The sequence below is a fragment of the Bubalus kerabau genome, chromosome X, assembly GCF_029407905.1.
Source record: "Bubalus kerabau isolate K-KA32 ecotype Philippines breed swamp buffalo chromosome X, PCC_UOA_SB_1v2, whole genome shotgun sequence".
Lineage (NCBI taxonomy): Eukaryota > Metazoa > Chordata > Mammalia > Artiodactyla > Bovidae > Bubalus > Bubalus kerabau.
The window spans coordinates 899724-923620 of NC_073647.1; the positions used below are offsets into that span (position 1 = coordinate 899724).

The following is a 23897-nucleotide window of genomic DNA, read 5'->3' on the forward strand; positions in this document are numbered from 1 at the left end:
GCAGGCCCATGGAATGAACAGGACGAGGAGAATCAGAAGCACTGTGGGGCTGCTCTGGGGTTTCCTGGGCACTGACTCTGCCGGGGGCCAGCATCTCTGTCCAGTCCCAGTGCCTCCTATGTGAGGGCAGCACCCTGTCCCTGCTGCTGCCATGGGGACTCCTGCCTAACTGAACCTGCCAGGCTGACCAGCTCCTCCCTGAGCAGGAGGGAGGGAGGGCCTGTCTGTATGGCCCCAGTGTCCACTGTGATAAGGCCTCTACAGGATATTCCTCTGATACAATAAGGAAGGTAACACGGGCAGACCCCCAAAGTTCCAGTTCTCCCCAGCCACTGAGGGAGGGGAGCAGCTGGAGGGCCTCTTGGCTGGGGACACCGGGGTGGGGATGTCAAGTGAGGGGCAGGACAGCAAGGCTGAGAAAGGCAGGCCTTGGACATCATGAGGGCTAGTGTGTGCACAATACAAGTGTCCCGAGCCACAGCTGACAAAGACCCCTCAGCTCCCAGCCCCATCCCTGTCCATTCTCTGCAGGTCTCCCATCTTAGCCCAGGGCTGCTGAGGGCAGATCCATGCTAACCTGTCTGGCCTCAGCCCCGGGGCCACCCTGGACCTCAAACGGCCCTGCCAAGTGTCTTCCCCATACCTTTGGGAGCCACCTTCCTCCCAGTCTTTTCTGCACCATGGCCTTCACTGTCAGCAGATGCCTCGGCCCCTATGCAGAGCCTGGAGAAAGAACAAAGGAGAGCAGGAACTACTGGGATGGGCTCATTCCCTGTCCTTGCTGGGACCTGGGACAGCACCACACAGGGATCATAGAATTCAAACCTCAAATAACCCACTAGGTTACTGTCACCTGTTCCATGGCTTAGTAGGTGAAGAGGGATAGAGAGATAGCCCGTGACTGCATCGGACCTGACTACACGCACCTGCATCCTCACTTCTTTCCTTGTACCTAGAGAGGGGTCCCTGTTTACTGGAGTAGGGGAGGAGAGGAGCAGAGGCATGGGCCTGAAACTTGGCAGGGTCTCAGCACCTTGCAGGGAGCCTCTGTTTCCACATGGCTGTGAGGACAGGGACAAGGTCCCAGACAAAACCATCCCAGGGCCTCCCAGGCCTTTCCTTCCCTGAACACAGCAGAGCCACAGTTCTCACAGGCCCACGAGGCCCCAAGTGATCTGGCTCCTGCCCTGACGGCCTGCTCTCCTCAGCCCTGGATTCCCCCCAGTAGCCATGAAGGCTATCCTTCCATCCTTGGAACATTTCAGTGTGTTCCTACCTCAGAACCTTTGTAGGGTGTGAGGAGTCACATTGTGTCCCCTCAGAGTCAGGCACTGGAGTCTCAATCCCAAGTACCTTGGCGTGACCTTACAGACAAAGGAAAGGTTTTCAGAGAGCTGATGGAGATCAAGTGAGTTCATTAGGATGGATCCTCCTCTGACAGGACGGCTGTCCCCATACATAGGACACATTTAGAGACAGACAGACACACAGGAGAACTCAGATGAAGAGGAAGGCGAAGCTGTCCAAGCCAAGACACGCCTACCATGGCCAGAAAAGCCCCAGAAGTGAGGGGTGAGACATGGGACAAAATCTCTCCACAGCTCTCATGAGAGCCAATGTCAGCTGACACCTCGACCTTGGCTGCCACTCAGTAGACAGCCCAGCCAGGCTCCTGACCTTGGGGGTGTCAGCTTCCATGATTCATGCACCCTGAAGCAGAAGGTGCTCCTCAAGTGTTCCCCAATGATGCCACAAATTTCTCGTCAGCAGCTGAGCATCTCCAGCTCCCGATCCAGGGGCCTCCCCAAGAGGCTCACCAGAAAGCAGGGTCACCCCACCTGCGAAGGGTCTTGAAAACACATGACCCCAAACCCAAAGACAATTACAAGGTTTCCACAAGGTGAACACTAGCCCTTGTTGCTCTGACATCACAGCTGTATTTAGGAGCCTGTCTTTGGACATGAAGTGGCCAGGTATTGTGTCCAATCCACATGCTTTGTGAGCCAAGGGACACTTCACAGCAGGGCAAGAGTCACCTGTAAGGACAGACTGCAGCCTGTTTCTGGGCCTGTGGGCCTCTCTGCCTGCCGATGCTCATCCCAGCCTCCAGCCTTCCCCCATCCCTCCCTGGACACTTCCAAAATGGGGAGTTTGGACCAGAACAGAGAGGGAAAAACACTAACCTGTTTCCTAACAACACATTTCTCTCAACCACCCAGACCCAGCAGGGCCAAAATGACTAGTGATGCCATCTTTTCATAAAGATCAAAGTCCCGGAGACTCTCTGAGTCCAGAGCAGCACTGCATGAGGGGAGTCCCAGACCCCAAACCCCCACCAAGTGGGCAGCACACCCCAGGGTGGGGCCGATTCAGGCCGAACCAGACAGGCACATTCAGGGCACAGTAGTGACTGGACAGTGTCACAACGTGCTGGTCTCTTGGTCACATTCCTCTCGAGAGCCCAGTCTGGATAGGCCTCCTGCCCAAAGGGGATCAGGTGCTCAGGGATGTACACCTGGAAGATGTCCTTCCCACCCCTCCCCACACACACACACATGGGGAGTATCCAGTGGGGGTCAGTGAGCACAGTTGGGTACTTCTGTTGCAGGTCGGGTAGCAGGGCTTGATTCTCCAGCTCCTCTACCTCATTGGGACCTAGGATTTCTGGGCACAGCAAAGTGTCTCCAGTGTCCACAAGACCTGTGTGCAAAGACAGGACACAGAAGGAGAACAAGGTGATTCAAAGTCATACCTGCTAGAGACTAAGACAGTATCACAGAGGGGACCTAAGGTGAACTGGATCCTCTGAGCATTTCAGATAGGCTCACCTCAACAAAGGGAATTTAGGGCAAGGCCAATCAAGGGAGGGAGATAAATGAAAGGGAGAGGCCTAGTGCTCCAAGAACCCACCAGGCCATGGGCAGCTCTCAGTCTTCCCCTGCAGTATGCAGGGACAGAGAAGGAGGGCCCCTGCAGGGAGCCTACAGGCATCAGGTCCCCAAGGGATTGACCAGCAGAGGGTTGTTGCTGTGGGGCCTCACCCCTGGGGAGTCAGGGGACTTGCTTAGGCCTGGCTGTAGGCACAGCACCCACCACCCATGGCTGGGTGCTGTGCTACCTCTCATGGTCTCTGCCGGGCACACACACACACGGGGATACACACACACAGACACAAGTGCCATCTGCAGACCTGGACCTGCCTCTGCCTACAGCATAAACGGGGATTGAGGCCCAGAGTGGTGGTCAGGCACCTTGTGCTGGCATCTCCCAGCCCAGGGACCCTCGCTGCCCCTCTGAAGAAACCCTGGCTCTCCACCCCAACCAGCTGGTTCAACAGAAAACAAATGAGCACAACCTGGCTGAAATCAAGGGCAGTGCCAGGGGCCTTGCAGGCATTGCAGGGCAGGGCACTTGCCTGGCAATCGTCACTTGCCCACAGTCACTTTGCAGCTGAACTGGTCCCCGTCCCTCAGCAAGGCCTGGATCTGGGTGGGGCTCATCCCCAGCCTCTGCTCCAGCAGCACCTGCTAGGCTGCATCCTCCCAGTCCTGGTGCCTGATGTGGATGGCCAGGGTACACTGCTAGGTCCGCAAAGCACATGCCTCCACCGAGTTTGCCGGGTCTTGACACCACTTAAGACGAATCCCATGTAAGGCTGTCGGAAGGACAGACAGCCGAACTTCATCTCCCAGTGCTCCCAGGGCCTCATGTGGCTGCAGAAACACAGAACCACAAAGACCAGGAGCCTGACACTGATGCCTCCAAGCTCACAGCCCTGGGCCGGACCTCAGCCCCACATGCCCAAGCATCCTACAAGTCTGCTGACACAGAGGGGAGGGTCACAGAGGACTGGTTCCTTCCATCTGTCTCCACATGGTCTGCTGACAAGGGATGGTGACCCAGAGGACCTGTCCATCACATGCAGTCTGGGGAGGACAAGAAGAAGGGAAGGACAGTGGGAGAGAGGTACAAGGTGAGTTCCAAGACAGAGGGACTTGAAACCCTGGAAGCACTGAGGAGGGAGAGTGGTCCCCTGGCTACACAGCCCAGTGGCCAGGCTCTGGTCCTCTCCCAGCACAGACAGTCACTGTCCTGGGTTTGGCTTCCCCCACTCCCAGCTCCCACTGCACCCCTCAACTCCCTGGCTCCCATCTCTGCCCATGCTCTGTAGATCCCCCATCTTAGCCCAGGGCTGCTGAGGGTATATCTGTGCTAACAAATCTGGCCTCAACCCTGGGCCCACCCTGGAACTCAGACAGCCCTGCCAGGTGTATTCCCCTCACCTTTGGGAGCCGCCTCCCTCCAAGCCCTTCCCACACTATTGTCTCCACTGTAAGCAGATGCCCTGGCCCCTGCCCAGAGCCTAGAGAAAGAACAGAGAGCAGGAAGTTCTGGGACAGGCATGCTACATGTCCTCTCCAGGGCCTGGGACAGCACCACACAGGAATCACAGAATTCAAACCTCAAATAACCCACTAGGTTACTGTCACCTCATTCCACAACTGAGGAGGTGCTTAGAGATAAAGATATAGCCCATGACTGAAGCAGACCTGACCACACACACCTCCATTCTCACTTCTTTCCTTGTACCTGGATGGGAGGGTCCCTGTTTACTGGAGTAAGGTGGAGACGGAGGAGCAGAGCCGCAGGCTTGAACCTCACCAGGGTTTCGGTACCTCACAGGGAGCCTCCATTTCCATGTGGCTGTGAGGACGGGGACAATGTCCCAGAGGCACGCAGCCCAGAGCCTCCAGGGCCTTTCCTTCCCCAAGCACAGCAGAGCCACAGTTCTCACATGCCCACAAGGCTCTACATGATCCAGCTCCTACCCTGGCAGCCTGCTCTCCTCACCCCTGGATTCACTTCCATAGATATGAAAGCCGTCCTTCCATCCTTGGAACATTCCAGTGTGTTCCTACCTCACAGCCTTTGTAGGGTATGAATCACAATGCATTACCTCAAATCCCGGTGCTGGGGTCTCAATCCTAAGTATCTTGATGTGACCTTACAGACAAAGGAAAGGTCTTCACAGAGCTGATGGAGGTCAAGTGAGCTCATTAGGATGGACCCTCCTCTAACAGGATGGCTGTCCTCATACAAAGGACACATTTAGAGACAGACAAGCACACAGAAGAACTGGGGTGAAGAGGAAGGCAGAGCTCTCCGAGCCCAGACACGCCCACCATGGCCAGCAATGCCCGGGAAGGGAAGCGGGGAGAGATAGGACAGGCTCTCTCCACAGCCCTCATGAAAACCAACGTCAGCCAACACTTTGACCTCAGCTGCCAGCCTCCTGAACCAACACGGTTCATAGTTTGAGCCACCCGGCCTGTGTGATTGTTACACAACTGTGGGCAAATGAAGACAAAGGGTCAGCTCTCTCCAGACATCTCTTTGCGCGGGCAAGGGGGAGTGGGAGGATGACTTCTACACTCCCAGCACCTCAGGCACACTCTTCCACCTCTGCATATCTTCATGTGTCTGTTTTCACCCTTACACAGTGTCTGTTTACACCTCCCAGTGTTGGGGGTCCCACAGGTTACTGACTCTTCCTTCCTAATGGAAAGAAAGGGAAAGCTCGTCTTGCCAATACAGCCACTTGAAGTGACCACACACTCACTGACTGAGGAAACATACAGGAGGAGGCCCGGGGCAAAGAGTGTATACCTGAGGTGCTGACACATGCCAGCAAATGGCCTTCTGCAAAGGCTCACCCATGTCCACTCCCCTGACCACAGGCAAGGGTGCCATGTCCTCATGCACTGGCTGGCCCAGAACACCATCATCCTGCTGAATCTTTACCTTCTGGGTGACAAAGGGTCACCCTCTTCACTGGGTGAACACATTATAATGTTTCCTCCAGCCTCACACCTCTTGTGCTGATACTGTGCATACGCATGGTAAGTTCAAGTATTCCCAGAAGCTATTTCAATAAAGGACAGCTAGGAATAACTTGAACATGTACAGAATTGTTAACAAGCCTCTAAAATATGTTTCTCAAAATCCAAACTACTTTCTCCTGATTTAATCTCCCTGTAGCAAGATTCCCAATATGCACATGGTCACTCTATAGCCACCCAATACAAGAGCAAGAGTGATAGAGACAGCAGAACAGACACAGAGATGCCCTGAACCAACTGTGGCTAAACCACCTTTTGTAGATTTTACAAACCAGATGACTGGCATATACCATAATGCTAAGGCCGCTTCCAGGCCTGGAAATGTAAATGACTCTGAAGCTTAATCTTAAACTTCATTAGCTTTGCTGTTCATCTCTGTCTGGTCCAAAGAGTTACAGAAGGGAAACCAAACGCTGAAAAAAATGCTTGAGACTCAGAAGGGAGGAAGGTACCTAACTAGAAGCAAGGATAAAGCAATCAGGATGAGTTCCAGATAACCAGAATGCAAAAGTACCTGGGAGAGGGACTTCTCTAGTGGTCCAGGGGTTAAGACTCCTCACTTCCACTGCAGGGAACATGGGTTTGATCCCTGGCCAGGGAACTAAGATTCCACATACCTAACAGCAGGGCCAAAAGAAATAAGTAAAAATTAAAAAGACATCTACATTTACTGAGGGCTCAAAAAATAAAAAGTGCTTAGGAGTAAGTGACTAGCATTTGACCTAAGGAATAGAAAGACAGCCTTGGCTGGGACACTACACAAGGGCCCAAACTACAGAGCTGTCTTTCCTCCATGGCTGAGGTGAGAAACCTGGCGTGACATTGGGTAGACACTGAGTGGTAGGAAGAGGAAGCAGTTCAGGGGAGGTGGGCTTCTTGAACCAGCATCAGAGAAGAACCATGCTGGGCGAGCACAGAATTAAGTCAAGCAATGCAGAAACCAAAGATGGCTGACAAAGACAATGCTCTGAGTGTGTCAAGGCTGAATTCCCAGATGGTACACTCATAGTGTCCAATGTGTGCCAAGCTTGAAAGGACCTTCTAGGTCCCACATTCCACGTCCAACCCTCTATGAGGACAGGGAGCAGGTCACTGGTGCAGGAGTCAGGACTGGTCCCTTGGGGGTGGACTCCTGTCTCGCTACCATCCACACCCCACCCACTCTGCAGTGTACCACTCAGAGCCCGCCTCCCTCTTCTCACAGGGAGAGGTATCCTGGCATTTCAGATGTTTCTACAGAGAGCTGTCCTGTGTGCTATGAGATTACTTGCCTTGCTTACCTGCCTTGCACACACTGATGCCTGGGCAGGGCCCATCTCATCACCTGCTGAGTCCAGAGTGGTACAACAGAGTTGATGAGTGCTAAGTGACTCAAAGCCAGCAGTCAGCACCTACTAAGTGTCTCCTCTGGCAGAGGCAGCTCTGGTGATAGTACCAAGGTAAACTGGGCGGGATCTTTATCTTCAGAGTGCTTGTGGTCTAGCTGGGATAACATTGCATGCACACACACGTGCTCACACACACACAAACAGACTGCTCAAGGTAATCTTGCACCAAAAGAGTACTATAGAGTTCTGGAAGGTTCAGTGTGCACATACAAACACACACACACACACACACACACACACACAAACAGAAACCGCCCAAGCAAACCTTGGACCAAAAGAGTACTATAGAGAGGGTTATGGAAGGTTGCCCCCCCACACACACACACACCAGAAACTGCCCAAGGTATGGATCACAATAAACTGTGGAAAATTCTTCAAGAGATGGGAATACCAGACTACCTGATCTGCCTCTTGAGAAATTTGTATGCAGGTCACGAAGCAACAGTTAGAACAGGACATGGAACAACAGACTGGTTCCAAATGGTAAAAGGAGTTCGTCAAGGCTGTATATTGTCACCCTGTTTATTTAACTTATATGCAGAGTACATCATGAGAAACACTGGACTGGAAGAAACACAAGCTGAAATCAAGATTGCCGGGAGAAATATCAATAACCTCAGATATGCAGATGACACCACCCTTATGGCAGAAAGTGAAGAGGAACTCAAAAGCCTCTTGATGAAAGTGAAAGTGGAGAGTGAAAAAGTTGGCTTAAAGCTCAACATTCAGAAAATGAAGATCATGGCATCCGGTCCCACTGCTTCATGAGAAATAGATGGGGAAACAGTGGAAACAGTGTCAGACTTTATTTTTCTGGGCTCCAAAATCACTACAGATGGTGACTGCAGCCATGAAATTAAAAGACACTTACTCCTTGGAAGGAAAGTTATGACCAACCTAGATAGCATATTCAAAAGCAGAGACATTACTTTGCCAACAAAGGTTCGTCTAGTCAAGGCTATGGTTTTTCCTGTGGTCATGTATGGATGTGAGAGTTGGACTGTGAAGAAGGCTGAGCGCCGAAGAATTGATGCTTTTGAACTGTGGTGTTGGAGAAGACTCTTGAGAGTCCCTTGGACTGCAAGGAGATCCAACCAGTCCATTCTGAAGGAGATCAGCCCTGGGATTTCTTTGGAAGTAATGATGCTAAAGCTGAAACTCCAGTACTTTGGCCACCTCATGCGAAGAGTTGACTCATTGGAAAGGACTCTGATGCTGGGAGGGATTGGGGGCAGGAGGAGAAGGGGACGACAGAGGATGAGATGGCTGGATGGCATTACTGACTCGATGGACGTGAGTCTGAGTGAACTCCGGGAGTTGGTGATGGACAGGGAGGCCTGGCGTGCTGTGATTCATGGGGTCGCAAAGAGTCGGACACGACTGAGCAACTGATCTGATCTGATCTGATCTGAACCTTGCACAAAAAGAGTAGTCTAGAGAGGATTCTGGAAGGTTGTGCACACACATACACACACACAGACACACACAGAGAGAGAAACTGCCCAAGGTATCCTTTTACAAAAAAAGTACTATGGAAAGGGTCCTGGGAGTTGTGGGAAGGAAGGAACAGTCCTGAAGCCAGCCTCAGCAGTTTCAGGAGGATACAGGAAGTGAGGAAGGAGGGATCTGCCATGAGCAGCAGTGTGGGGAGCTGGACACTCAAAGAGTCAGGCTGTGGGAGCAGAGGCATGGCCGTGACCATCAAGGAGGCAGGGGGATGTCCTGCTGTGAGGAAGGGAGGAAGGCCCGTGGTGGGGGTCAAAGCCCCGAGAAGCATGGAGAGTGATGGCTGAGCCTTGGAACAGAACTGTTTTAAATTACCTCATTTGACAAATGGGCAAGATGAGGCTGGAGAGCTGCCGGCACTTGAACACCAAGTTATGGGAGTCAGGGGTTGCCACAGGGAAAGCTGTGTTTTAGGATTTATGGTTATGCTACCAGGGTGGCCTGGGTGGCAGGGGCCAGAGAGGGATTAGTAATCTGCCTGCATCATGTCAGCAAAGGCCCCTGGTTTAAGAGTGCTCAGGAAGCACTAGACGAGCAGGGTATTCTTCCAGAAACTTCTTAAGGATTCTATCTGAGACTCCTCTATTCCTAACTGCTGATTTTATGCCAGGGGGAACTGAGTGGGAGAGGGATGGCTAGGAAAAGAGATTCTCATGCTTTGCCAAAGGTGTGCAAGGAAGGCTCAGGCACAGGCCCTCCAAATGTACCTGCGGTGACCCAAACGCTCTGGGGATATGACAGGAAGGCAATGCACTCTAGATCAGTACCCCAGACACACACTGAGCTTCGTGGCCCCTGTGCCAACATCCCTGGCATCCCTCCTCAGAGATTCCAGATTCTAGGAGCTGCACCTTTCTTAAGGCCCCTTGTGTGGTCTGCCTGTCTGGGGCTTGTCAGCAAGTTCCCCATCTTCTCCACCTTTGTACTCCTAATTCCAGGCAGCAAGGAGGTGCTCACACACCAGAAAGAAAGGGGATCACAGAAGGAAGAAAGGTGACTGGTGGCCATTGACAAAGCTATTGATGGACCAGTCACCAGATTGTCAGCGTCTGGAGGAGAGGGGTGGTTGGGCACACTCTGTCTGTGCTTCCCACATGCTTCATACTAAAGAAGCCCGTTGACAAGTCCTGGGAACACACATCCACTAGACTGTTCTCCTCACCGACTGACCACCAAAGGAACAACTCTGTGTTTGGATCCAGCCTCCCTGGTGTTCAATCTCACCTTGCTTCCTTATATGGTGCACAATGCCACCTCCACCCCCATGGGAAAGTGGTCATCCTTCTTAATGAAGGGCTCATGCAATGCCACAGAGCACATACTGTTCTGCCATATTCCACAAAGGATACGTGCCATTTCAACACATTGGCTACTCTAGCAACTGGGCTTTTGTCTCCTTGCTAAAGTGGGTTCCTCACCTTAGCCATGATGTTACTGAATTGAAACAGACAAAGACTGACAAGCAAAGCCCTATGGTCTGTCAAAGCAGCCAGTCTTCTGGACACACACCAGAGGAGTCCCAACGTACAGAAGACAGAACACTCTATCGACACTGAACCTGGAGCACTCAACTCAGTAATGGACAGAAAGGGTGGAGGCCTCTTACATGAAGGTATCTTTCTAGATGCCATGTCATTATGAATATCAAGAAATCACATGGATGCCAGACACACCAATAGCTGTCCACAGTTCTGAACCTTCACTTAGACTTAGAGTGTGGAGACAGGAGTCATCTAGAGTCTGAAAGCAGGTCAGTTGTTTCCATCAGAAATTCCCTTAGAAAAGTGTCTATTAGTTTACCTTGTGGCTCAGATGGTAAAGAATCTGCCTGCAATGCAGAAGACCCAGGGTTTCTCCCTGGGTTGGGAAGATTCCCCTGAATAAAGGAATGGCTACCCACTATAGTATTCTTGCCTGGGAAATTCCTTGGACAGAGAAGCCTGGCAGATTACATTCCATGGGTCGCACAGAGTTGGACATGACTCATCAACTAACACTTTTGCTATGATCCAGACTACAACCAAACCAAAGTGCAATTCTTCTTAAAAAAGTGCAACAGCTTCTTAACCCAAATTGTGTTCTTCAGAAAATATTTTACAGATGTTTCAGACACTCGCAGTTGAGAAACAAATACTTTCTGTCTCCTTCATATCCTAGGTCAGTTTCCAGATCTGTATACTTGAGGATGTTGCCCTTAATAGAAATGATCTTTCAACACAGATTTTTATTTTATTACACAATCAGAGTAAGAGTAAGAAGTCTGAACCAAAGGATGTGAAAGGTCAAAGGCACTCTGTGATCAGACCCTTGCTTTTCAAAATGCTATCCACAGACAAGACACTTAAGCATCAACTGGGATCTGGTCAGAAGCACAGAATCTCACATCCACCTCAGAACATCTGAATCAGAAGCCACATTTGACAAGATCACTGAGGGATCTGAATGCACACTGAAATCTGAGATCTAGGTCACTGGTTTTCAAACTGTGTTCTGTGGCACACTTTGGGGGCCTCTATGAGGAGTGGGCCAGGAAGAGATTAAGAATAAGGGAGATGGGGAGCAGGCCTCACTTCAGCTGAGCAGCCTGCCTCTGATCTGTTTTGGAGGCAGAACCCCACTCCACCTGCTGGCCAGATATCCCATGGGCACAAACGTTGGAGAATCACTGTTTTGGACCAATCATCTCATTTTCTACACACACAACTGAGAACTTCCAAAAAGCATAAGAGACTTGCACCAAGATCACATTATAGTCCCTTAGCAGTGTTATAGAATTCTGAAATTTACAAAGCCTGGGAATTAAGAAAAGTCTTCATAGGCAGTATTGCTGGAATCACTGCCCAACTGCAGAAGTATAAGCAAAGACAGACCCTGAGCCCCAGTGGGAGACAATCTGATGTCCAAGGCTGTGCCCTAGAAAAGCACTGTGACATGAGCTGCATTTTGTGCTACCTGGTTTTCAGCAGAGGAGAGAGACACCCAGAGATAGGCTACACAGTAAGAGAAGAGCTGACATCCAAACCCAGGTCCCTGGATCCCAAAGCCCAGGCTCTGGATCATGTCATTCACATCATGAGCACACATAGGGAGCCCCTCTGTGTGCCGTATGCATTGGCCCAGCCTATGAGCTACGTGGACACACATCCACTCAAAAAAGGAGCCATCCACCCTCATGGACCCGTGGGATACAAATAATGGGCTTCTGTGCTAATGCCTGGGCTCCTGCTATAAGCTCAAGGCACAGAACATGCAAATTCAGTTGCTATATCTTTGTGGTAATGAGAGTTAAGAATCCATTTTAATATCCATTGCTATATATCTAACATCTCCATGTATTGGGAAAGTTGGAAAGATTAAGAAGGCAGAAATGGTCAAAGGAGGAAAAGGGAAAGAAATAATTTACAATGTATTGATATATTAGGTTTAGCACCTCATTTTTATATTCATAACCTCCAAGCACTGCATGGAGCTTTCTGCCATGGAAGTTCTTATTACCAACCACTTTTAATTAAAACTGAAGCTGAAAAAAAAGACAATCCAATCAAAAAATGGTCAGAACACCTGAATAGACATTTCCCCAAAGAAGACACAGATGGACAAAAGGCACATGAAAAGATGTTCAACATTCTTAGTTATCAGACAAATGTAAATCAAAACTCCAATGAAGTATCACCTTACACTGGAGAGAATGGCCATCATCAAAAAACCTATGAAGAATAAATGCTGAAGAGTGTGCAGAGAAGAGGGAACCCTTGTACACTGTTGGTGGAAAAGTAAATTGATACACTCAATATGAAGAACAATATGGATGTTCCTTAAACAACTACAAACAGAACTACCATATAATCCAGAAATCCCACTCCTGAATACATACCTGGAAAAGACAAAACCTCTAGTTTGAAAAGATACATGCATCCCAATGTTCACTGCAGCACTATTTACAATAGCCAAGATATGGAAGCAGTGTAAATGTCCATCAACAGATAAACAAGATAAAGAAGATGTGGTATACACACACACACACACACACACACACACTCACACACACACACATGAATATTACTCACCCATGAAAAATAATGTAGTAATGCAATTTGCGGAAACATGGGCAGACCTAAAGATTACCAAACTAAGTGGAGTATGTCAGAAAGAGAAAGACATATATTCTGTGATATCACTTATATTTGGGATCTAAAAAGATGATACAAATGAAATTATTTGCAAAGGAGAAATAGACTCAGAGAATAAACTTTAGGTTACCAAAGAGGAAAAGCAGGGGAAGGGATAAATTTGGAGTTTGTGATTAACAGATACACACTACTCTGTATAAAATAGTAATACTGTGGTGCTGGAGAAGAGTCTTGAGAGTCCCTTGGACAGCAAGGAGATCAAGTCAGTCAATTCTAAAGAAATCAACTCTATAATGGAGTATTACTCAGCCATTAAAAAGAATACATTTGAATCAGTTCTAATGAGGTGGATGAAATTGGAGCCTATTATACAGAGTGAAGTAAGCCAGAAAGAAATACAGTATACAGTATGCTAACACATATATATGGAATTTAGACAGATGGTAACAATAACCCTGTGTACGAGACAGCAAAAGAGACACTGATGTATAGAACAGTCTTTTGGACTCTGTGGGAGAGGGAGAGGGTGGGATGATTTGGAAGAATGGTATTGAAACATGTATAATATCATATATGAAACAAGTCACCAGTCCAGGTTTGATGCACAATACTGGATGCTTGGGGCTGGTGCACTGGGATGACCCAGAGGGGTGGTATGGGGAGGAAGGAGGGAGGAGGGTTCAGGATGGGGAGCACATGTATACCTGTGGTGGATTCATTTTGATATATGGCAAAACCAATACAATATTGTAAAGTTAAAAAATAAAATAAAAATTAAAAAAAAAAAAAAAAGAAATCAACTCTGAATATCCATTGAAAGGACTGGTGCTAAAGCTGAAGCTCCAATATTTTGGCCACCTAATGTGAAGAGCCAACTTACTGGAAAAGACCCTGATGCTGGGAAAGACTGAAGACAGAAGAGGGTGACAGAGGATGAGATGTTTGGATGGCATCACCGACTCAGTGGACATGATTTTGAGCAAACTCTGGGAGAGAGTGAAAGACAGGGAAGTCTGGTGTGCTGCAGTCCATGGGGTCACAAAGCTGGACATGACTGAGAGACAGAACAACAATGTATAAAATACATAAATAAGATCCTACTGTATAGAACAGTGAACTATACTCAATATCTGCAATAACCTAGAAAGGAAACAAATCTGGAAGTGTTTTATATATATATAAAGTGAATCACCTTGCTGTACACCAGAAATGGACACAACATTGTTGATCAACTATGTGAAAGTGAGTGAAAGTCACTCAGTCATGTCCAATTCTTTGCAACCTATGAACTACACCATATACCGTTCATGGAATTCTCCAGGCCAGAATACTGGAGTGGGTCGCCTTTCCATTCTCCAGGGGATCTTCCCGACCCAGGAATCGAACTGGGGTCTCTTGTGTTGCAGGTGGATTCTTTACCAACTGAGCTATGAGGGAAGCCCTACCTATACGTCAATTAAAAAAAAACAAAACAAAACAAAACAAACAAAAAAAAAACAACAACAAAGGAAGTTGGCAGAGCAGGCCAGCAGATGGCACAACAAGCAAGCAGCACATTACTGTCAAAGCTTAGTATCATTTCAGAAACATAGCTGGCCCCTTTCCTAAAGCCTCCTCCAAGTGTCATTTGGGAACACTAGGTGGGCAACAGGGCAAGGCCACCCTCCCCATATCATCTTATCTTCACTGCCTGCACTATTCCTTCAAAGGCAGTAAGTGAGGGGCCAACACTGATAAATTCCTCCTGGTGTTGAAGCTGCCACAGCTCAGGCCATTGGGGAGTTGGTCTGGGGAAACCTGTACCATGTCTTCCTTCTGTGCACAATGCATGAGCGGCAGCCACTCTGCTCAGCCTGGGGGACACTGGGTGCCACAGGGGGCAAATCAACCTTCTGCTGGGGGCCAGGAGAATCTTGGCCCAACACCCTCACCTCTGTATGTTTACCATCGCTAAGTTGTGTCTGACTCTTTGTGACCCCATGGACAGCAGCACACCAGGCTTCCCTGTCCTTCACCATCTCCCAGAGTTTGCTCAAATTCACATCCATTGAGTTGGTGATGCTATCTAACTATCTCATCCTGTATCTGGGCAATAACTCTCAGAACATAAAGACATAATGTCATCTCTCTAAACCTATTTCTGAAGTCAGGAACAAGAATTGGAAACCTCCACACAAGCCAGGAGAAGTCAGCCTGCAGAACATGGTGCCCGTGTCCAGTTCAGAGAGGACAGGTATCAACTGCAAGAGCCACTCATCCTGGAAATAGCCATTCAGGTCATCGCCTGACTAAGCTGTGCACCCCTCTTGTCTACTTGCTGCCTGACCCTGTGTATGGGAGCCACACAAAGTTCTGCCCAATCACTGACTAACCAAGTGACTGAATCAATGAATTCTTCTCAGGGAGTGAAGCAATGGCTTGCCTTTAAAACTGCAAGTGAGGGCACCGATCAACTGTATGCAGGGCACAGGCCAGACGCCTTAGGGTGGCCTCTGAGTTGGACCCAGTCTAGTATCCCAGCCCCTTTCCCATGACCTTGCTCCAGCTATACACGTGGGCTCAGTTCCCTCCATGGGTCTAACCCTTCTGGGGGCCCATCCCCTATTTCCCAGCCAAAGGGACCCTCTTCACTACAAAATCCAGTCTAGATGGCCCTCCCATCTAAAAAGCCCTCCATGGTCCCTTGATGTGAGTTAGTGTTTGTTTCCCCGCACTTTATTCTCTGCCTCGTTTCAGGCTCTGCACTTTACAGGTCTGCCCGGAAGATGCACTCCAGCCTCCCCACCCACCAGCCCTGAGTGATGCAGGGGTGAGTGGACACCTGACACCCTGCACATTGGAGGAGCGTCTTGCAGGACAGGTGTCCTTGGACTTGAATGGGTGGGTGGCCAGTGCACTAGAAGCAGTTCTCCAGCCCAACCCTGCAGTTGTCTGATGCAAAAGATACCAAGAGCCCCTCCCATCAGGCTGCATGCAGGGCAGAGCGTGGTGCCACCCAGGCAAAGGCAAATTGGCATCTTGTGTGTACACACAGCCACCGCGCAGGCAACAATTCCTGGTGTCAGTTCTCCCACTCGGTCAACAGCAATCATGAAGCCTCAGGCACTGTGAGGGCCTGTCAGTGCTCTGCACCTCCAGACAGGCTTGCAGGAACTATCAGGTCAACATCTCAGGTTGAAGGGATACCCAACCCACTACTGTCTGCTCCCTGTCCCCTTAGTGGTGAGTCCCCAGCCATCCTCCAGCACCAACTACCCCCACCAACTGACAGGAACAACCTCACGAAAGACCCATCCTGATAAGGCTGGCCCTGGAGTGGTCTGAGGAGAGGTGGCAAGATCGGGCCTTTGTACGGGGTTGAGATCCCCTGCCCCACTGATTATGAGGAGCCATCCTCGAGATAGTCGGTGTGCACTCAGCCCTGGGCTCAAGGCCACAGCCCAGCTGCTAGAACTTGCACTGGGCTGGCAGGGGTAGATGAATTCCCTGTCAGGTGAGAAGATCCAGGTGTGTGGGACAAGGGAGGAATAGAGGGAAGTAACTTCTTTGCTCTACTGTCCTCGGGGAGATGAGCAGCTCAGAGTGAAGAACAGTGAGAAACAAGGACAGAGGGCCCAGGGTCTCCCCACTAGCTGACAAAGCTTCAGAGAGTGGACAAACGTTGGCCCAGGATTCTACAGGAGTGGCTGAACCTCAAAAACACTGAACATTTCGCCAAGGCAGACCTGACCTGCTGGCATCAGAGGTCCTCTTGGGAAAAGCTGCATCCCTGACACAAGGGTCAGTGAGACTGAGAGGCAGGCCCCTGAAGACCAGGAATCCTCAGACATCTCTGAACTTCTGTGCATGTGGCAGCAGCCCATCCATCCCACCCCATAAAGAGCTGGTGACTCCCCGCACCTCCACCCCAAGGCAGCAAATGGGATGGGAGCCCTCCCTCACAGGTGCCCTCCATCTCAGAAAGCAGGGGAGCTGGCCATCCCTGATCTGCTGCAAGACCCACAGCACTACCAGCAGGAGAGCCCAGGAACCACGGGAAGAGCTGGTCACCTACTGCCTGGCCACCAACCAAAGTGAAGTCACTGTGCAACATAGGCTGGGCTCACTGGGTTTCATTATGGAGGAGACGGACGACACCCCCACCCCCAACCCCCATCTCCATCCCCACTGCCCAGGGACTGCAGCAGAGGTCACAGGGTCACACTGAGGTGCCAGAAGCCAGGGACCAAGACGAGGGCTGCTGCCATCCAGGAGGCTGGACCCACAGAGCAGGGCAGGTGGTCAATAATGGATGGGCAACCAATCATGGTGCAATCCAAAATGACAGTGAAGCCAAGGGCAGCCACCACAGTAAACAGGTCAAGATCCATCATCCAGTTTGGCCTCTGAGCAAGTTCTCAGGTCTGAAATTGAGGAACAATGATGGGGCAGGTCCCTGGGGGAAGGACCACAGCAAACGGACATGGGAACAATCCCAGTTCCTCCTAAAGGTTCCTCAGGCTCTGCAATGGTGAACCCACTCAGGGAGGTGGGACCACCAGAAGTGGAAGTTGCCAGACCCAGGGTGAACTTGACACTGATGTGAAATTCCCAGTTAACTCTGACTCTGTGGCTGCTTTGGGAGGACCCCCTGGGCTGGAGTTTCTGGACACAGGGGGTCAAGTGGGAAGGGAAACAGGGCCAGTCCCGAGGATTTGTCAGTCAGTCTTGAGTTGGGAGATGCAGTATCACCCAGAGCCAGGTGCAGGGCTTAGTGAGACATTTATCAAGGACTCCTTCAGAACCTGGGGGAACATGTGATGTGAGGGAAAAATGGTAAGGCTGAATGGAAATCCTGCATAAACTCCAGCGAGTTAAAGAGAAACACACAGAAAAAGAGGGGGATGCTCACCCCACTCATGAACTGGAAAACTTTCTCACCGCTGGTGTCACCTCATGGGGATTCTCTGCTCCTGATTCCTCACATCCTCTCTATGCTTGGCCAAGTCACCACGGTGGGCACGAAAGTACTCAAAGGATAGACAGACAGGGCTCACACTCTGAGTACAAGAGTCCACTCACTGAAGTCCTCTCACCATGGGTATGGGATGGCAATGTGCACTCCAGACCACCCTCCCTGCTCCTCAATCTCAAACTGAACAGATGGACCCATTCAGTGGGCCACAGCCTGGTGTCCAGAAGCCTGCTCCCGTGGCGGGCTGCTACATGCTGCCCCTACCTGGGCCTGACCATACAGGGTCAGCTGCTTATCTGCAGTTCTCCTCCTGGTGGGACCCAACCATGAGTTCATGGGGAGTGGCCAACTGACTGTGGCAGACCTCGGATCCTTCTGAACTGGCAGTGTGAGGGGAGGAGTTGTTTTTTCTTATTCCTTGCAGGGTCTCCTGGGCTGTAAATCACCATCACTTCTAGGGAATGGGTTTCTGTGCTGAGCACTGAGACATCGTGGGGTCCCTGTCCCAGCCATGTGAGGACAGACCAGCTGCTGTGATGAGCAGAACCAACCCTAAAGGAACCTGCACATGTGTGTCTCATCAGTTGGGCCCTCCTGGGTCCCTGTGGTCTGAAGCCCCTGTCAAGGAGAACACTGTGATGGCTTGTTCAACATTTCTGTCTTGTCACAGGTGATTTTCTCCCTGTTCTTCTCATCCTCGTGAGGGTAAAGACACCCAGTCAAGTACACAGAAGAGTGTTTCCTCCTCCAGCCACCAAGCAGGCACCCTCTGCTTCCAGAGTTAGGAGAACTTGCAGCCCCTTCTTGCTCAGGGATGATACCCACACAGTTGAGCTTCAGTGGTGCCCAGGAGGAAGGGGTTTGGTTGGCTGAGAAACTGAGTGGTGGAAACTGGGCAAGCCTGGGATCCAGTCACATACCCCGGTAGAAGACACAGCAGTGGCCAAGCCCCAGGGGCCAGCCAAGCTCCCTGGTCACCAAACCAGGCCCAGTGAAGAGGGTGACCCTTTGTCACCCAGCAGGTGGACAGAGGTTCAGTGGGATAATGATGCTCAGGGCCAGCCAATGCATGCGGACATGGCACCCTTGCCTGTGGTTGGTGGAGTGGACATGGGGGAGCCTTTGCAGAAGGCTGTTTGTTGGCATGTGTCACCACCTCGAGTGTGTGCCCTGTGCCCCGGGCCTTCTCCTGTATGGCTCTTCGGTGAGTGTGTGGTCACATCGAGGGGATGTATTGGCAGAAATTTTCCCTTCCCTCCATCAGGAGGGAAGCATCAGTAACTTGTGGGACCCCGACACTGGGAGGTGTAAACAGACACCATGTAAGGGTCAAAAGAGACACATGAATTTGTGTAGATGTGGAGGAGTGTGTCTGAGGTGCTGGGAGTAGAGAAGTCATCCCCCCACTGCCCCCTTGCCCCTGCAGAGTGATGTCCGGACAGAGCTGACTCTGTCTTCATTTACTGCCAGTCATGTCAGGATCTCACTGAGTGGCTCAAACTGCAAAACATGTTGGTTCAGGAGGCCGGCAACAGAGGTTGAGGTGTCAGCTGACATTGGCTCTCATGAGGGCTGTGGAGAGAGTCTGCACCATCACTTCCCCTATCACTTCTGGGACATTGTTGGTCATAGTGGGGTTCTCTGTTCTTGGAGAGCTCGCCTTCCTCTTCACCCGAGTTGTCCCGTGTGCCTGCCTGTCTCTAAACGTGTCCTTTGTATGGAGACAGCCATCCTGTTAGATGAGGGTCCATCCTAATGAGCTCACTGGACCTCCATCAGCTCTGTGAAGACCTTTCCTTTGTCTGTAATGTAATGCCAAGGTACTTGGGATTGAGACTCCAGCACCTGACTCTGATGGGACACAATATGACTCCTCACACCCTACAAAGGCTCTGAGGTAGGAACACACTGAAATGTTCCAAGGATGGAAGGATGGCCTTCATGGCTACCAGGGGCGAATCCAGGGGAGAGGAGAGCAGGCTGTCAGGGCAGGAGCCAGATCACGTGAGGCCTTGTGGGCCGGTGAGAACGGTGGCTCTGATGTGCTCAGGGAAGGAAAGCCCCAGGAAGCCCTGGGCTGGGTTCCTCTGGGACCTTGTCCCCATCCTCACAGCCACGTGGAAACGGAGGCTCCCTGTGAGGTGCTGAGACCTTGCTGAGGTTCAGGCCTGTGGCTCTGCTCCTCTGCCTCCAGCCCACTCCAGTGAACAGTCATCCCCTCCAGGGACGAGAAAAGAAATGAGGATGGAGCTGCGTGTCATCAGGTCCCCTGAAATCATGGGCTATCTCTCAATCTCTCAGTGCCTCCTCAGTTGTGGAACCTGACACCTTGCACAGTTGGGGAGCCTCTTGCAAGAAAGGTGTCCTTGGACTTGAAGGCACTTTGCCTTGTGAGGTCTGGCACCCAAAGCTGCCCTCTCCCATCATGCTGTGCTTACACCATGGACAGCAAATGGCTAGGTGGCCAGTGCACTGGAAGCAGTTCTCGTGCCCAATCCAGCAGTTGTCTGATGTGAAAGACGCCAAGAGCCTCTCCCACCAAGTTGCATACAGGGCAGAGTGTAGTGCCACCCAGGCAAAAGCACTTGGCGTCCAGGGTGTACACACAGCCACCGTTCGGGCACCAGTTAGTAGTGTCAGTTCTCCCACTTGGCCAATAGCAATCAAGAGGCCTCAGGCCCTGTGAGGGCCCAACCACTGGGGCCCTCTGGGGACACCTCCAATACCTGTCTGTGCTCTGCACCTCCTGACAGGATGGCAGGAACTGTCAGGTCACCATAGCAGGTGCAGGGATGCCCCGCCCAACCCTATCTGCTCCCTGTCCCCTTGGTGGTGAGTTTCCAACCAGCCTCTGGCACCAACTCCCCACCCAACCCACGAGAATACCCTCATGAAGGACACATTCCGAGAAGGCTGACCCTGGAGTGGTCCCAGGAGAGGTGGCGAGATCAGGCCTTGGTTTGGGGTTGACATCTCCTGCCCCACTGGTTATGAGATCCCATCCTGGGGGTAGTCAGTGTGCCCTCAGCCCTGGACCAAGGCCATAGCCCAGTTGCTAGAACTTTCGCTGGGCTGGCAGGGGGAGAGTTATTTCCTGGCAGGTGAGAAGATCCAGGCATGTGGATCATGGGAGGGATAGAGGGAAGTGACTTCTTTCCTTTGCTATCGGCCGGGGGATGACCAGCCTAGGGTGAAGAACAGTGAGAACCAAGATGGTGGGGGGGGGTTGCCAGGGTCTCCCCGGTACTTGACAAAGCTTCAGGGAGTGAACAAACGTTGACCCAGGATTTGACAGGAGTGGCTGAACCTCAAAGACACTGAACATTACACCAAGGCAAGCCTGACACTCTGGAATTGGAGATCCTCTTGGGAAAACCTATATCCCTGGCACGAGGGCCTGGGAGACTGGGAGGCAGGCCCCCGAGGACCAGGACTCCCCAGATGCCTCTGAACTCCTTAGCCTGCGGCAGCAGCCCACCTCCCCCACCCCCAAGGGAGCAAATGGGACTGTATTCCTTCATCACAGGTGCCCTCCATCCTAGGAAGCAGGGGAGCTGGCCACCTCTGATCTGTTGCAGGACCCAAAGCACTACCAGCACGAGACCCCAGGAACCACGGGAAGAGATGGTCACCTACTGCCTGAACGCCAAGGAGAGCAAAGTCACTGTGCAACACAGGCCAGGCTCAGTGGGTCTGGTGAAGAAGGAGACAGACGACACCCCCCTCTCCCCTTCCCCACTGCCCAGAGACTGCAGCAGAGGTCGTGTTGTTGCACTGAGTGGCTAGGAGCCAGGGGCCAAGATGAGGGCTTCCACCACCCAGGAGGCTGGACCTGCAGAGCAGGACAGGTGGTCAGTAAAATGTGGCCTCCTGGGGGCTCGATGGATGGGCAACCAACCAAGGTGCAGTCCAAAATGACACTGAAGCCAAGGGCAGCTGCCCCAGTAAAGAGGTCAAGATCCCTCACCCAGGTTTGGCCCCAAAGCCAGTCCTCAGATGTGGAACCAAGGAACGGGGGCTGGGCAGGTACCTGGGGAAAGACCACAGCAAACAGACATGGGAATGGCCCCAGCCCCTCCCAAAGGGACCTTGGGCTCTACGATGGTGAACCCATGCAGGGAGGTGTGACCATCAGAGGGGTGCAGGTTGCCAGAACTATGGTCAACTAGATACTTATGTGAGAGACCCAGTTTATTCTGACTCTGCAGCCACTTCAAGATGACCACATGGGCTGGGGTTTCTGGGCACAGGGGGTCAAGGTACATGGGGCCAGTCCCGAGGATTACTCAGTCAGTCTTGAACTGGGAGAGCCTAGAATGCATGGGAGTCCGCTCACTGAAGTCCTCTCACCATGGGTATGGGATGGCAATGTGCACTCCAGGCTTCCCTCCCTGCTCCTCGATCTTGAAAACTAAACAGCTGGACCCGTTCAGTGGGCTGAAGCCTGGTGTCTGGACGCCCCCTCCAGCGATGGGCTGCTGCAATACACCCCAGCCCGGGTCTGACCAAGCAGGGTTCAGCTGCTTGTCCACTGTTCCCCTCTTGGTGGCACCCAACCACGAGTCCATGGAGGGTGACCCACTGACTGTGGCAGCCCCTGGATCCTTCCAGAATGCCAGTGTGAGAGGATGAGTCATTTTCTCTTCTTCCTTGAGCGGTCTCCTGGGCTGTAAATCTCCATCACTCCTGGAGGATGGGTTTCTATGCTGCGGGATCCCTGTCCCATCCACATGAGGATAGGCCAGCTGCTGTGATGAACAGAACCCCCCCTGAGGGAACCTGCATGTGTGTTTCTCATTGGTTGGTCCTCCTAGGTCTCCATGGTCTGAGGCTCCTGCCAAGGACAAGACCTTGGTGTCTTGTTGTCCAACGTTGCTGTCTTGTCACAGGTGATTTTATCCCTATTCCTCTGGTCCTTGTGCAGGTGAAGACGCCCAGACAAACAGGCAGGAGAGTGTTTTCTCCTCTGGCCACTAAGCAGGCACCCTCTGCTTCAAGTGGTAGGAGTAAGCCCCTTCTTGCTCAGGGATGTCACCCACACAGGTGAGATTTGGAGGTGCCCAGGAGGAAGGGGTTGGGTTGGCTGAGACACTGAATGATGGAAACTGGGCAAGCCTGGGATCCAGTCAAATACCCCAGTAGAAGACATAGCAATGGCCAAGCCCCAGGGGCCAGCCAGGCTTCCTGGTAACCAAGCCAGACCCAGTGAAGAGGGAGACACTTTGTCACCCAGCAGGTGGGTAAAGGTTCAGCCGAATGATGATGCTCAGGGCCAGCCAGTGTCTGAGGTCATGGCACTCTTGCCTGTGGTTGGGGAAGTGGACATGGGGGAAGCCTTTGCAGAAGGCAGTTTGCTGGTAAGTGTTAGCACTTCCGGTGTGTGCCTGTGCCCTGGGCCTCTTCTTGCATGGCTCTTCAGTCAGTGAGTGTGCAGTCATGGCTGTATTGGCAGAATGAGTTTTCCCTTCCCTTCCATCAGGAAGGAAGAGTCAGTAACTTGTGGGACCTTCAACACTGGGAGGTGTAAACAGACACCATGTAAAGGTGAAAACAGACACATGAAGATGTGCAGACGTGGAGGAGTGTGCCTGTGGTGCTGGGAGTGTAGAAGTCATCCCTCCACTCCTCCTTGCCCCTGCAGAGAGATGTCCAAACAGAGCTGACCCTCTGTATTCATTTGCTGGCAGTCGTGTAAGGATTACACAGGCCGGGTGGCTCAAACTATGAACCGTGTTGGTTCAGGAGGCTGGCATTTGAGGTCGAGGTGTTGGCTGACGTTGGCTATTGTGAGGGCTGTGGAGAGTCTGTAACATCTCACCCTCCTCACTTCCAGGGCATGTTGGCCATGTTAGGCATCTCTGGTTTCCAAGAGCTCTGCCTTCCTCTTCACCCGAGTTCTCCCGTGTGCCTATCTGTCTCTAAATGTGTCCTTTTTATGGGGACAGCTGCCCTGTTAGACGAGGGTCCATCCTAATGAGCTCACTGGACCTCCATCAGCTCTGTGAAGACCTTTCCTTTG

At 51.5% G+C, this 23897-nt stretch overlaps 1 pseudogene; it reads right to left on the reverse strand.

Annotated features, from left to right (window-relative positions):
- Positions 1–258: 258 nt before the first annotated feature.
- Positions 259–3685, reverse strand: LOC129639465 (protein EOLA1-like; annotated as a pseudogene).
- Between the last annotated feature and the right edge of the window lie 20212 nt (positions 3686–23897).